General features: G+C 42.4%; 1 protein-coding gene across 4 annotated transcripts in view; it reads left to right on the top strand.

The window, feature by feature from the left end:
• Positions 1-16,153, top strand: part of KCNJ6 (potassium inwardly rectifying channel subfamily J member 6) — a 175,245-nt gene that overhangs the window by 90,691 nt on the left and 68,401 nt on the right. For 2 of the 4 annotated variants that reach the window (XM_062602466.1, XM_062602465.1), the window contains exon 2: positions 9,962-10,057. The exons of the other annotated variants lie outside the window; for them this stretch is intronic. The gene's annotated coding sequence lies outside the window, so the exon portion shown is untranslated. The remainder of the gene's footprint in view (positions 1-9,961; positions 10,058-16,153) is intronic. 4 annotated transcript variants of the gene reach the window in all.

Below are 16,153 nucleotides of genomic sequence, written 5' to 3'. Positions count from 1 at the left end.
TCCCTACAAAGCCCTCTAAGGACAATTCAGAAAAAGCCTTTAAAATACTCCTGAAAGTATGAGAGATTCATTGCCTTGCTTGGAATGGTGTTCATATTCTGTGTTAATTTAACTTGTGATGGAAAGGTATCTTCTGCTACAACTCTGAATGTACTTCAAAAATAGAAAATTCAGATTCATATGGGATGCCTGACCAGAAATATTCACACATCTATAAGACTTCCAAATACTGTTTTATGAAAACCACAATGTATCAAAATCTTTTTTCCTGAAAGCAGGGCATTTTTCAGTCTGAAACTGAAGGTGCTCACCACCTTCTTCCCAAGGGCTTTCAGTCTTTCTTCCTTCATTTTTCCCAATTCTTTGGACAGTCTTCCACTCAGGTACAAGAAAGATCTGTGAGCAAGCAAATTGGTGCTTAACTCTGCTCCATTTCCTCTTGCACTACCACAGATTTCTGTGAACATGCAGCTGTTTAAGCAGGAGGAAAAGGTCTTGTCCTGCCCCTTCTCATACTTTACTGCAGGGCAGCTTAAGAATGGAATGGCCCCTGCAGAACACTGTGATACTCTTCATTCTGCACACATTGACTGATACTTGTACTATTTGAGTAGGGTGAATTTAAAATGGAGAGCAAGAGCTACACTCCCTCAATATTCAATAATAGCTGGATCAAAATAAGCTAGTAGCAAAAAGTCACACGATGCTCTGAGTTGCAGCTTCCCTGACAGAAAAAATAGAAAAGAGTACACAGCCTCCTTTTTTTTTTGCTTTTTAATTTGTTAAGTAGGGAAAAGTCACTTTTTCTTAGAAAAACATATCGCTTTGCATCTTGGCAGCTTAGGTTAGCACACTTTCATTTTCATTCTATGCCATCTATGTTTCCTTTGGCCTGTCAGCAACCCCAAAAACAAACAAGGCAAAAATCTCAGCAGCATGTAGTCAATGAGACCATGATCCCTGGCTGACAGCATTACAGGACAGTACAGTTGCAGCCTAGATCCCTTGCTCATTTTGAAGAGGTGGTGTAATTTAAGCTGCTTCATTATAAAAAGGCAACCATATGGAAAGCCAAGAGACACTAATGAAGCCTTGGACGTTATCATGCATTGATTTAATACTATTTAATATCTTAAAATGACAGGAAAAAAAGGAGCTCAGAGAAGCCCAAAGGAGCCAAATAATTAAGTCAGCAAAGCAAAAAAATTGTGTTCAGCTCTGGAGTCCTCAGTACAGGAAAGATATGGACTTGTATGGACCTGTTGTTGCCCTCCCAGAGGAGGGCAACAAAAATGGTCACAGGGATGGAGCACCTCTCCGATGAGAAAAGGCTGAGAAAGTTAGGGTTGTTTAGCCTGGAGAAGAGGAGGTCTCTCTCTGGGGAGACCTTATTGCAGCTTTTCAGTTCTTAAAAGAGGCCTATATGAAAGACAGAAAAAGACGTTTCAGCAGGGCCTGTTGCATACGAGGGGTAATGGTTTTAAACTAAAACAGGGGAGACTTAGGCTAGATATAAAAAAGAAACCTTTTAAAATGAGGGAGGCAAAATACTGGCACAGGTTATCCAGAGAAGTGGTGGATGCAGCATCCCTGGAGACATTCAAGGCCAGGCTGGATGTAGTTCTGAGCAACCTGGTATAGTTGATGATGTCCCTGCTCATTGCAGGGGGGTTGGACTAGGTGACTTTTGAAGGTCCCTTCCAACCCAAACTGTTCTGTTATAAAACTGCAGTGATTCTCTCACACTAAACAGAGTTATTTTGGTAGCAAAATGACAAGGAGCAATATGCAGCACCATTAGGTATTTTTAAGCATCTGCCCATTCATCCTAATTAAAAATATTAAATGCATGCAGAATGTGTGAAAACAGCTTTACTATCTTCATCTCCCATTTCTGCAGGAGAAAAGAAAGCTCACATCTTATGGCAACTTGTATTCTAACTAAATCTCCCATCACATGAATTTTTTCACTTCCTCTTTCTTTCTGCATTTCCTGCATATTGGATGTATTTAGGTATCAACCACACCTTGAACATCAAAAAACAATTTTCTTCCTTCAAAATAATTCATATCAGACAAAAACAATTAATATAAAAATAAGAATGAAATGCAAAGCTAACAGCAAACTTATCTATTAATCTGATAGCTTTGGTGTCGGTAGACATCTTTGGGATAAATGCACTGTGACTACTCATTCAAATACCCTGAAGGTTATATCTTTGAAGATTTAAATTCTGGATTTTGCACATTGTCTAGATTGCATTCATTATTGTTTGGAGCAACAGTTTTTAGAATGTTAATCCTTCTCTGAATAAACTGAATAATAAAACACCCCCTCAAGGGTTGTTAAGAAAGTCAGCTGTACTGACAGTGCCTTTCACAGAAGGCCTGGTTATAAAACTATGTTCTTACCTGTAAAAGGCTTATGGATCATGAAGGAAAGTTTAGGACCACTTAATGTTAGAGCACAGTATAGGCAAGTGTGGTGGGTTGACCTTGGCTGGATGCCAGGTGCCCATCAAGCCATTCTATCACTTCCCTTCTCAGCAGGACAGGGTGGGGAGAAAATAGGATAAAAAATACTCATGGGTCAAGATAAAGGCAAAGGCAAAAGCAAAGGTCGTGCATGAGGAAGCAAAGGAAAACAAAAGATTTCTTTCTGTACTTCCCATCAGCAGGAAATGTCCAGCCTCTTCCAAGAAAGAAGGGTTTCAGTACAAGCAGCGGTTGCTCTGGAAGACAAACATTATAATTAATATGATACCTCCATCCTCCTCCTTTCTCTTAGCTTTTATTGCTGGGCAGACATCATATTGTATAGAGTATCCCTCTGGCCAATTTGGTCACCTGTCCTGGCTATGTCCTCTCCCAGGATCTTGCCCACCTCCAGCCTACTGGTAGAGGAAAAAAATTGGAGAGACAATCTTGATGCTGTGGGAGCACTGTTCAGCAGTAGCCAAAACACTGGTGTGTTATCAATACCTTTCTAGCTTACCAATACAAAGTGCAGCACTATGAGGGCTGCTAAAGGAAAGATTAACTCCATCTCAGCCAGACCAAATCAGAGAATCAGAAATTCAGAGAATCCTAGATTCATAGAATAGTTAGGGTTGGAAAGGACCTTAAGGTCGTCTAGTTACATCCCCCCTGCCATGGGCAGGGACACCTCACACTAAATCACCCAAGTCTCTGTCCAACCTGGCCTTGAACACTGCCAGGGATGGAGCATTCACAGCTTCCTTGGGCAACCCATTCCAGTGCCTCACCACCCTAACAGGAAAGAATTTCTTCCTTAGATCCAATCTAAACTTTCCTTGTTTAAGTTTTAACCCGTTACCCCTTGTCCTGTCACTACAGTCCCTAATGAAGAGTCCATCCCCAGAATCCCTATAGCCCCCCTTCAGGTACTGGAAGGCTGCTAGGAGGTTTCCGTGCAGCCTTCTCTTCTCCAGGCTGAACAGCCCCAACTTTCTCAGCCTATCTTCATACGGGAGGTGCTCCAGTCCCCTGATCATCCTCGTGGCCCTCCTCTGGACTTGTTCCAACAGTTCCATGTCCTTTTTATGTTGAGGACACCAGAACTACACACAATACTCCAGGTGAGGTCTCAAGAGCAGAGTAGAGGGGCAGGATCACCTCCTTCGACCTGCTGGTCACGCTCCTTTTGATGCAGGCCAGGATATGGTTGGCTTTCTGGGCTGCGAGCACACACTGAAGCCGGCTCATGTTCATTTTCTCATCAACCAACACCCCCAAGTCTTTCTCTGCAGGGCTGCTCTGAATCTCTTCTCTGCCCAACCTGTAGCTGTGCCTGGGATTGCTCCAACCCAGGTGTAGGACCTTGCACTTGTCATATTTAAACTTCATGAGGTTGGCATCAGCCCACCTCAGAAGCGTGTCAAGGTCCCTCTGGATGGCATTCCTTCCCTCCAGCGTATCAACAGAACCACACAGCTTGGTGTCATCGGCAAACTTGCTGAGGGCTCACTCAATCCCACTGTGCATGTCAGCGATAAAGATGTTGAACAAGACCGGTCCCAACACTGATCCCTGAAGGACACCACTAATTACTGGTCTCCAGCTGGACATTGAGCCATTGACCACAACTCTTTGTGTGCAGCCATCCAGCCAGTTCTTTATCCACCGAGTGGTCCATCCTTCAAATTGATGTCGCTCCAATTTAGAGACAAGGATGTCATGTGGGACAGTGTTGAATGCTTTGCATTAGTCCAGGTAGATGACATCAACTGCTCTACCCCCGTCCATCAGCTCTGTAGCCCCACCACCTTCCACTAGACCAGTTTGCTCAAAGCCTCATCCAACCTGGACTTTAACACTCCCAGGGATGGGACATCCCAGGATGACCCCTGGAAGTGTTACAACACAGTACTTTGCTTTTCCTCTCTGACTTGGCGATTTGATCATACTTCAAAATAGGTGAGTTTTAAAATCCATTAAGATACTAGAAGGGATTTAATTAATGCTATTTTGGGCTTTAATTAATGCTAGAGTATAAGTTAGATGAAATTCCAGTGGAGCAGGAGGATTGAGCCCAAACCGCATCACCCCTCTGAACAGCATGTACTTCAGGGTTCTTCATTTCCAGCCACCAGCATGTCCTCCACTAATCTGCAGCAGCCTCTTGTTTGCTGTTTTCTTTCTGCTCAGAGGCTACTCCAGGCCAGCAGATTGACAGGCAACTCAGGATGCTGTGACAGCTGAAATTTTCACACTGGCGTTTCCTAACTTGTAGCTCACAGATAATGTATTGGACAAAAGATTCAGTGGTTCTGTTTACAGCCTGATATTTTGCCCTCTGCTATTACGTATTTCTTCAGGCTGAAAGAGGGAGAAAATGTGACATTGCTGCTTGTCTGAGAGCAAGAAAATATTGGGACTTTCCATTCTAACCCCCAATCTAGCATTCAGGCAAAGACATGAAGTTACAGACATTTATTCAGCTTCACGGTGGGTTTCAATGTGGCCAAATTAACCTACTTGTTCCCAGCTGTATCACCTATTGTTAAAGTTGCCTTATAATTCCCATTACAGCAACACTTCCAGCTTGTTTTAACTCCCATCAGAATAACTTCTTGGCCTGAAATTTTCCGTGTTGAGGGTCAGCTTGAGTTGAAGCATTTTACTGGATGTGGCAGTGAGAAATGAAGAGAAATTAAGAAATGTGCTTATTCCAAAGGTCCAGGAAAACTTCACATTCCCGATTGCTGAGCACATACATTATGGAAGAGCATTTAATTACACAAAACCATTTTCTCTTGTTTCATGGGTCTTGTCTCATTCAGTGCATAAATATGTGTAGTGTTCACTTGACTGGAAGGTATTTGGTATTTTGTCTCATTCTTGTTATCCAATGTGGCTTTACACTTTCTTTCTTGCAGAGCATTTACCCACAGCTCAGCAGACAGAATTACTGACATCCTCATGGGCTTTGCTGCAGAGCCACAGTAAGACAAAAGAAAGCTGACAGAAATTTGCACTCTGTTGAAGAGGCTGACCTTAGTAATAGTGTGAAATAATAGATAACTGAGCTAGGCTTGAAAGCATGGCAGCAAAAAGAGAAATGACAGTAGAGAATTATTTTACCAAAGAATATCTCTCTGTCAGTTAACACCCAGGTGCAATTAATGGTTCAACTGTATCCTAAAATAATTGGTTACATTACACTAAAACCATGCATTTTTTTTCATCCTCTTGCCTCCTCCCTCCTAATATCTTCTTCTTCCCTATATCAAGAATAATTTGGGTGGTGACCCTGCAAATTGTTCTGTTCATGTTGGCTCCTGCATCCATGCCAACCCCTACTGAATTCAGCAAGCCAAAACAGATTGGTAGGAAGGGAGATTACTCTACTTATGCAGTGTAGATTTAAAAGCAGAGCTCATAGACCTGTTTTCATCATACATAGCTTTAGTACCTACCAGAGGGGGCTGCATTAGAAGAAGCATGGCCATCCCCCTCTTAGACAAAGGAAAGGAGACAGCACATTGAAAGATTATCCAGACACATAGGCCAAATCATCCCCCCAGATGGTGCTGAACTCTCTTCTTTGACTGTACAAACAACCTGTTGATACTGAGTTCTAAAAATAGAATAATAGAATCATTTAAGTTGGAAAAGACCTTTAAGATCATCAAGTTAAACCATAAACCTAACACAGTTAAGTCCACTGCTAAACCATGTTTAAGCTAAGCACCACATCTACACATCTTTTAAACACTTCCAGGGATGATATCCACTTCCCTGGCAGCCTGTTCCAAGGCTTAGCAACCCTTTCAGTGAAGGCATTTTTCCTAGTATCCAATCTAAACCCCCCTGGCACAACTTGAGGCTGTTTATTCTCATCCTACTGCTTTTTAACCTAGGAAAAGAGACTGTCAACCACCTCTCTACTATCTCCTTTCAGGTAGTTATAGAGAACATAAGGTCTCCCCAAATCTCCTTTTCTTTAGGCTAAACAAACCCAGTTTCCTCAGCCGTTCCTTATAAGATGTGATCTCTAGACCCTAAACCAGCTTTGATGTCCTAGTCTGGACATGGTCCAGCACCTCATGTCATTCTTTTAACAAGGGGCACAAAACTGAACACAGTATTCAAGGTGAGGCCTCACCAGTGCCGAGGACAGGGGGACAATCCCTTTCTTAGTCTTGCTGGCCACATTATTTCTGATACAAACTAAGATGCTCTTAGCCTTCCTGGCCACCTGGGCACACTGCTGGCTCATATTCAGCCAGCTGTAAACTAACACGCTGAGGTCCGTTTCCACTGGTTAGTTTTCCAGCCACTCTGGAAATTATGCTTACATATATTTCTGGACTGTAGACATAGACAGTACCTGTCTATATGTTCCAAACCCATTCGGCCATGGCTCTGCTCTGCACATCCTAGTCTTTCAGCCAGCATGCATTATCTTCATATCAAGTATGTCACGTGAAGCATCATGAGGATGCCATATGTCATCAGATGGCCAGCAATACATATGAGAAAAATCACACAGTAAAACCACACCAAAGTGAAGACATCTCGTCCTTGATCAAGGGTGTGGTGACTGAATAAGCCTAAACAAAGTCTTGAACAGCTGTAGCTCTTTTGCTGAAAGAGCCTACAGAGGTCACCCCATCCCTCTCCTCTTTCCCCGTAAGACAATTTTCACAGACTGCTTTCTTGTATCATACAGACCCATGAGGGTCTTACTTGCAGTATAGGACTTTAAGCAAATGACTGAGGACTGGTAAAAAGGACAGCAAGGACAAGAACTGAGTTAAGAGGTTTCACATGACTCGCACCATATAAGTAAAATAAAACAATTTCAAAGACACCCACATCCTTCCATTAAAGGAAACTCCTCAACAATCCTGGCAAAAAAGCAAAACAAAAACTGGCCACAGAAAAGAGAGACACTTGTGTAATTTTACAGAGCTGCATCATTCAGGCACTGGTAGGGGCTAGGGGCGGCACAGGTAGGGGCTGGGGGCAGCCCTGGTGGGGTCAAGGTGAAAGAGGGGAATCTTGTGCAACAAGACCAGCTTGAAAGCACATGTGCTGTGCAGATCATGCTACAGCTCTGTGGTACTTACCCTTCTCGATAAATCCATACCTTTATATCAGCAAGCAATACAGACTCTCCTGTGTTAGAAAGTGGAATTTTTTTCCTACTTTCTCTACTGCTTTTAAGACCAGAAGAGACCAAAAGTTCTGTATAATACTTGCAAGAATATTTCACCCCTGTAGAGGGGTTATTACTTTGCTAATGCATTCCTCCTACACTCCATTTCCAAACTAAGAGAAGCCTAAAAACACTGGGGGGGGTGGGGGGGGTGGGGGGTGTGTGTGTGTTTGGTTGGTTGGTTTTGACCCCAATTATGTGAGTTGATCTATTAGAAGATATAATTACATTCCACAGGCAATGTGAAGTCATCTTACCTCCCATGCAAGGGTAACATCAAGAACAATTTCCCACCCTGTTAAAAGTAAGTCACTCTTTTCCTGTTTAGGTTTCTTTTATGGCTCCCAACCTTGCCAGTCCCCTAATTTCTTCTTGTTTCTGATTCTGATTTCTATGCAAGCCAGAAAGTTGCCAGTATTATGAACAAAGAAGACATACATCCAAGTACTATCTCAGAATGAAGGAGACACAAAAAAGCAACAAAACCCCAAAATAGAAAGCCGGCTCTTTTGCTGAACTGTTTCTTTTTGTACCCATGTGTACTATACCTCCTAAATTGCCCATGCATCTCATCCTTTCTTGCACCTGTCTCAGCTTTCAAACCCAGCACTTCACACAAAATATATGTCTAACAGCATATTTGTAAGTGCTGGGAGATAAGGGGAAAAGCTGCTTCTGATGTCAGACTTGGAGGCAGGGTGTCTGCAGGCTGCATTTTTTTCCCTATAAGAACCATCCACTGCTTGGCATGCACAGCAGGCTTTGTCATCTTTACCACCCACTCCCTACAACGGTCCTTGTAAAGCAGTTCAGACAGAGGGCAATGAGCCATTTCCAGGGGGAAGGGAGCGGCATCATGTACAATATCTGTCAAAGGAAACAAATGGGCAGGATGTGGAATAGATCCCAAGAGATTCCTAATCAAGTCGGTATCAAACAAACCCTCCATATGCTGAAGGAACATAACACTAAACTCCTTTTGAAGTTAAAAGTAGTACAGTCCTTTCCTATTAAAGCACAAGTAATAAGGCTACATCTTAGTTTGGCTTCTGCTGGTTTTTGTTTTTTCCCCACACACTGCAGTATTTGAAGCACTTCTTAAAAATAACAAAAGTGGGGAAATTACATTCATGGTTTTCTGTTTCAAATATTTATATGTTTTTACAAAAGTTGAGGGAGGAGTGCTGAGATGTACATATACATGCAAATAAACATCTGGGAACTGATCTAACCATTGAATGCAGGAAAGTTTTGGTAATCAAAGAGTATGTATGCACATCTGGGCACAAAAGAAGAGAAGAATGTATCTTTCATAGGCGAAGACATAGGGGAAGGCGAGCAGGTAGCCAGCAAGCAGTTCTCCACATCAAAGGGAAGCCTGCTTGTCAGATCAGACTGTTGGCATAAGGAGAAAAACAAGAGCAGGAAAACGCGTAAAGGTATTCAGGCACTGGCCTATGGAGGAGGATTTCACTCCTCGCCACCATACTGTGCAATACAGCATGCCAGCCCCATATAGCACAACCCTGCTGAGGCAGAGAAGCCCTTCCCCTGTCACCCACCAGGTGCTGCTCTGACCCTGCAGACCACAGAACCCGAACCTTGTTTGTAAGAGCTCACAACACTCTGTCCACTTGTGTAAAGCAGCTAAAAATCATGAGAGGTGTATCTTCACTAGGTAGATCCACCAAGCAAATGTCTCGGTTTGCAGCTGCTGACATGGTTACCTGGCTGGAAAGCATTTAGCTAGCAGGTATCTGTCACCTGCAGGTTTGTCCATCTGGAGAAGGAGGCAGCATTTAGTAGCAAACAAGCTAGGTGTACCCATCTTACATTAAATGCGTGCACGAATGCATGTAGTCTGTGATAGGTGACTTTCATGTCCGTGTAGTGCAGTCCAGACACAAGGCAAAGACAGGGATCAGAGGCACATTGCAGAAATCAGGGTATCAAACAGCAACAAGAAGCTGAGTCAGCACCTCAGCAAGAAAGACTCAGAAAAGATGGTAGAAGGGAGTCACTTTTACCACAATTCAGAACTCCCCTGATATCACCGAGCATGAAACATTCAGACTACACCCCAAAAATGTACCTAGCAATGGCTGACTTTTACATCTGGAGATGTGCTCTTTGTAACCACCCTTGCTGAAATGAAACAAATTGCATTCCAGGTGCCTTCAGTCTGTTGTACTCTTGAGTATCATAATGGCAGTGGCCAATAATATCTGGAGTCCATCACCATGGAAGATGTGAATTTTACTCTAATTTTGTTTTCAGTCTTGGCACCACTGAGAGGTGAAAAGCTGTGAGCAATCCATGAAAAGATTTCAAGGGAGTTTCTTCTGGCATACAGATGTTATAACTTTAGCTGAGGTGAGTTACATAAGGATCTGGTAATTTGTGATAAAAAGCAGGTTCTTCTTGTCCATTTCTAAAACATAGATCAGCTTCCAACAAAATCAAGGTACTTCTTCAAACACTGCAACATCCTTTCTCAATTAAAGTGCATATTTCATGATAGCATCTGGCAGGTGCAGATTTACAAATTATTAGCACATTTATTTTTGCTAGAAACCTCATTCATATCACAAAATTAATTGTTTTGTTAGCTTATTTGAAGAAAAGGTGATTTCCTTATCATGTTGCCCTTAGGATACTCAAAATACCACTTTTGCAGGGGAATTTTGTTTTATCCTCTTTTATGAAACAGAAAAAAAAAGAGGATCTATATCTATATACAAATATATTTGTTCTAATTCAAGCAGTATTTAAAGCTGACGTTGATAGATTTGTAAAGGCAAGCAAAGAATGGTGCATGCCAGATAGTACTTAAATGTCTATTTTTTAAATTGTGATAAAAAAGCACTTTCAGCTCAGCACCCTACTGAACAACAAAGGCAGCAAATCTGACAGTGCAGGAACTTGCACACACTTCAGTGGGATAGAGCAAGGCATGTTCAGTATTTCTGGTACCGCTGTGAATTGATTTTCAGTGGAAATAGCTTCTGATTGTCTGGCATGGGCCTTAATGATTCTATTTTATTCTATTTCTGTTATGACTGTAGACCTTTCCCCCAGCTTTATTTGAGGCTGTTATGCTGATGGGCCATACAGAATTTGGATCTTGCCAACTTTGGGAACCAGAAAAAAATAAATCATTAAAAGCATCTGCTGTTGATTGTTTAAATTAAAAGCATAGAGCTCTCTCTTCACTTGAAATCTGAATTTTGTTCTTCCCACAGCACTCACAGCAACATACCTTGCATGACATCTCTAGTTAACATAAATCAACAGAGCTGTAGTGAAGACAGTAGCTAACAGCCAGAGATTCATCCCTTATGCTATTTCATTTTCTCTGCCCTTTTAAGAATGACAGACTTTGGCGCATGCTTAACTCACCTTAACGCACACTTTCACACCAAGAGAGTTACTTATATTTTATTCCATTATTAACTCAGGCCAACAGGTTGAAAGGTTGTTGTGTTACTGTCATACCTTCATGACTACATGGGGGGTTGTGTTCATTGCATCATGCTCTAAGCATGGTGAAGAGGAGGTCTTTAATGCAGTGCAAAAAAGCAGGTCTGCATAAGGGGAACCCACACTTTGAAGCTGATATGGTTGGTACTCCCCAGGCTACGGAGCCCCAGCCATGCAGGTTTCAAACCACAGCCATGGCCCCTTTGGCCTCAGCAATAGGGCAGGGCTCCTCCAAAAATCTCCTAGGTGGTGGTACCCCATATACACCTTCAGCAGCAAAGACAGCCATGAGTTGGCTGTCAGCAGTGTCCATGTGTGGAAGTGAAGGACCTGCAGTTAGACCCTTACTACAGTTTCTCCTAAAGTTGCTCCCAGCTGCAGGAGCTTAGTGGTTCCTCTCACATCAGTTTTCCCCTCTCTCAGTTGTCTATGTGGGGCTCCCTCTACCCCAGCAGTCTGCAAATACTTGTGCAGCAGGAGAGTGCTAAGAGCTGCTTTGTGCTTCCATGGTTTCAGCCATAGAAAATGCATAACTCCAGCAGAGTCACTATAAACCTTTCATTTGCCAAAGGCACTCCAGCTGTGCAATGAACTACCAATGTGCAAAAGAGAGATTTCCCCAAAAAAGCAGGCAATGGCTGGGAGACCTAAATCTTTAAAATGTCTGTCTTGCAGTATAGCATGATAGAAATTCATCTATGTCTTGAGAAGGCTTTTAAAAAAGTTGGGGAGTCTGTTGGAAACCCCAGGAGATTAGGATGCAGACTAGTTTTGCTACAAATGAAGGAGGTATGTTGTTTTGTTCGTATTTTCTTTGGGAAGCCCTAACATTGCAGCTCCAGGAAGAAAGCAAGCATCTACTTAATTTCTTTACTCTCCCGTTTTCTTTTATTGTCCTGCTTTCTTTCACTTTTTTTTTCTTTTGCTTCTGTGAACCTGTTACTAAGAGCCAGAGTCACTGTTACCCATGATTACAGGGTTTATACAGATTTGATCAGAACTTGAGTCCACCAGAAATCTGAAATTTTACATTAATAGCCTTAAACCCAGGAAACTTCTGAGGCTAGAATTCACTGAGTGTTTCAGCCCCTCTGGTTATTCCTACTGTCCTCTAGAAAACACCTTCACATATGCTTACCCAGATTCCAGAAAACGCCAGTGTTCAAAATTATACCCACTTCTCATTAGAGAATCCAAAAATTTAAAATCACTTTCACCAACTGAATCATTGCTATTCATGGTCTTGATCAGAAGAGGAATCTCATTTAAGAGTCCTGTTTACTATTCAAAGGGACGTGGACAAACTCCAGAAATGAGCCCACGTGAAATTCATGATGTTCAACAAAGCCAAATGCAAGGTCCTGCACCTGGGTCGGGGCAAGCCCCAGTACTGATGCAGGCTGGGGGATGAAAAGATTGAGAGTAGCCCTGTGGAAAAAGACTTTGGGGTACTGGTGGATGAAAAGCTGGATGTGAGCTGGCAGCCTGCACTCACAGCCCAGAAAGCCAACCGCATCCTGAGCTGCATCAAAAGTGCGGCTAGCAGGATGAGGGAGGTGATTCTGCCCCTCTGCTCTGGTGAGACCCCACCTGCACTACTGCATTCAGCTCTGGAGCCCTCAAAACAGGAAAGACATGGACCTGTTGGAGTGGGTCCAGAGAAGGGTTCAAGGTCAGGTTGGGTGGAGCTCTGAACAATCTGACCCAGTGAAGATGCTCCTGCTCATTGCAGGAGGATTGGACTAGATGACCTTTAAAGGTCCTTTCCAACACAAGCTATATTATGAGTCTGTGATTTATATCTGGAGTATGAGACTTTAAGTCAAAAGGCAGGACTATACTAGTTATACTGTTGCTGCTGTCCTGGTTAACATTATGCCTTTTTAATTCCTTCCTGGAATTACAGAATGCATTTGTGACTATGTTGGATCTCAACAGCACATGAATTGCATATGTGACCGTGAACTGAAACAACCTTTAGGTTAGTCTTTCATATGGACCTGGGGAAGATTCTTATTTAGTTTTGCAAACACACTGTGTTAGCCATGGATGGCTGGTGAGGTTTGGCTAAGTTACATGCTGTCAAACAGCACCCAAAGGAAAGGAAAAGAAATTATAGAACAGTTTGGTTCTGAAAGCACCTTCAAAAATCATCTAGTTCAACCCCGTGCCATGGACAGGATCAGGCTGCTCAAAGCCACGCTCTCTGAACACTTCCAGGCAAGGGGCATTTACAACTTCTCCGGGCAACCTCTTCCAGTGTTTCACCTCCCTCACGGTAAAAAAAAATCTTCCTTTTGTCCAATGTAAATCTACCCTCTTTCAGTACAAAATCAATATGCCTTGTCCCATCACTACAGACCTTGATAAAAAGTCTCTCTACATCTTTCCTATAAACCTCCTTTATATATTGAAAGGCCACGATAAGGTCTCTCTGGAGCCTTCTCTTCCCGAGGCTAACTGTGAAATATAGATCCAGTTTTGGCTTTGGGCAAATGGAACCAGAGTCAGAATTGGTATTTAACACGGAAGTTAGAAACAGGAGCTCTGGTCTTTATTTACTTGCTCTTCTTTAAGTAAGAAATGTCTGCTTAAGGAGACAGGGGAGAGGACAGTTTAACATATTCTCCATGAGCCCTGTGGAGTGCAGACAGAATCACAGTCGTATTAATATATGTTAATGCATTTAATGAGTCCTGCTTTTTGATAATTTTATGTTGCAGCAAGTGAAAATCTCATTTGGCTGTGATTTGCACTGTGCCAGCATTAGATATTAGTCTGCATTAGACCAAAATCAATGCTGTCACTGAAGTATCCATTCCTCTCATTTCTCTAAATAGCATTTTGTCCTGATACATTGAGTCACTGCAGTACAAGCAATAAAAATCAGTAAATTCTTCTGGTTTTATTTCAGGGTATAAACAACCCCTAATTCATCCCCTCTTCACAGAAGGGTAGGACCAAACAGAGCAAATTTAGATACACTTTATTTAGAACAACTTCTATATTTTCCATAGGAGCAAATAAAAGGGGCTATTCTGGGGAGAAGGAAGGTGAAGAAGAGTAAGAGAGATGGAGAAGGCAGCACAACGCAGTGGGATCATGCCCATGTGGGTATCTGCCGAAAGAAAACAGATCAATCCATTTGAATGTTGTCATCAGGGATGTGACAGGTGCCAGCAGGTCCTAGACTGAATGGGTTGAAAGAGCGTATGTGACAAATGGGAAGTGTTAGTGGCCCAGCTAGAATAGAAAATAGACTGATCTGGACTTCATGTGTCATTCAACAACATCATTTTTCTGCTTTATTTCATGCCTAATGTGTGCTGCACACACTATAGTTTTCTGGGTAGCCTTGATAGCAAATCAGATTGGCAAACACATCCGTTGTCAATAAACTGCCATGTTTTTACAGAGTTCCCAGTCTTTGCTAAGGCAACTATCTTGTGTCCACTTAACGGATTGCAGCTAGACATGCAGCCCTGGGGAAAGCAGATCATCAGATCAGAGTCTGCCCTGTGGATCAAAGAGGAGCAGATGTGCCCTCATTGGGCCAAGTATACTGAATAACTGACTCACAGATCAAAGGCTGCTCAATGCTTAATTGTCACATTAGTGCCTTCTCATATCAGAGGTAACCCAGAAAATCTCAACTCTCGACTGATTAGCCTACTTGTCCCAGAAAATTTCTTCCTTCAGTCCCTTGCTCCCCAGTTGTTAGTTTAGTCTTGATGTAGGGCACAACAGCTGGCAGTTCCTGGATGGAAGGCAATGTTTCCAAGCACTGCCCTGTCTCAGAACTTGGCTATCTCTCAAAACTATGGTACAATATGCTACTTCTCACGTGAAAAGACAAAACAGCTTGATGTTAGTAACAGCTTGATTAAATATGAGATAGAAAAGACATGGGGAAAAAAATAAAGCTGTGGAAACATTTGCACTTCTCACACTCAAGCAGGGGTCTTGCTCCTCCTCACTTACCAGTTTTCTCCTTAGGCTCTTCTCCCAGAGCCCAGGCTAGCTCACCAGAGATGTGCAAAACTTCAGTGCCTTCTACGCAGTTTGCACAAAATCTTTATCCCACCTTATGTTTCCTGTAGTAGCTTCCTGCTTCAAGTAAATGGGCATGAGGAGAGTCAGAGGAAAATCATACAGCCCAGCCAGTACCTATCTTACATTGTTTCCACACATAGCTTGATAGTGGAGCAGAGGCCAGGTGCCCCAGGAAATAGAATGTGTTGGAATGGTTCTGACAAAAAAAAAAAACGTGTTGAAAAACATTTTTCTTTGAAAGCCAAAATGCTTAGCAAGGTGGGTTCCAGTTTCAGGAAAACCACCACTGAGAAGGGATTTGTAAGGCTTTGAACTAGGCTATCAAGTCAGAGGAACTGCAGAAGGGAAGCCAGGTTGAAAATTCTGATTCTGCCAAGACAAAAAGGTATGTTTTCCACAGATCCTTTTCATAAAAGCATTCTGTAAAGTATCTGGTTTTCCTTCAGTGCAGAAGAAAAACTTCACAATCTCAGAAGCTGTTTTAAAACCTGCAGAAGCTGTCATGAAACACAAAGTGTTCCTTTGCAATTGTTCCCACAAATTGGCTAGCTTTTTAGCTTTAGCTTTAAAGACCTGCAAGTCTTTAAACAGCCATGGGTTGAAGTTGAGGTCTGCAAAGGTGCACAAAAGTCAACAAGTGTCTTGCAGAGATTTTATAAGATGCCTCTAATATACCTAGAGCTAGGCTACTTCTCTTGGGAAATCTGAAATGAAAGCACTTTCTGGGAAAGTCAGGTGGTTTTCAGAGTCTTTCTGACCCATCATTGAAGAGTGCTTAACCCATAACAAATAAGAGCAAGGCATGTAACTCACACTGCAGCTGTAGTAAATTCCACGTGCAGTGTTGGACTGCAGGACTGCAATCAGTAAAAGAAACACATTTAGTGATTCTTGTGTTGGCAGGTAGCAGATGAACAGCTACAAGCCCTACTAAAA

This window comes from Pezoporus occidentalis, unplaced genomic scaffold (assembly GCF_034315485.1).
Source record: "Pezoporus occidentalis ecotype Australia unplaced genomic scaffold, CSIRO_AGI_Poc_V1 ctg77, whole genome shotgun sequence".
NCBI lineage: Eukaryota > Metazoa > Chordata > Aves > Psittaciformes > Psittacidae > Pezoporus > Pezoporus occidentalis.
Note: the sequence above shows the minus strand (reverse complement) of the source record. Positions and strands in the feature narration are given on the sequence as shown.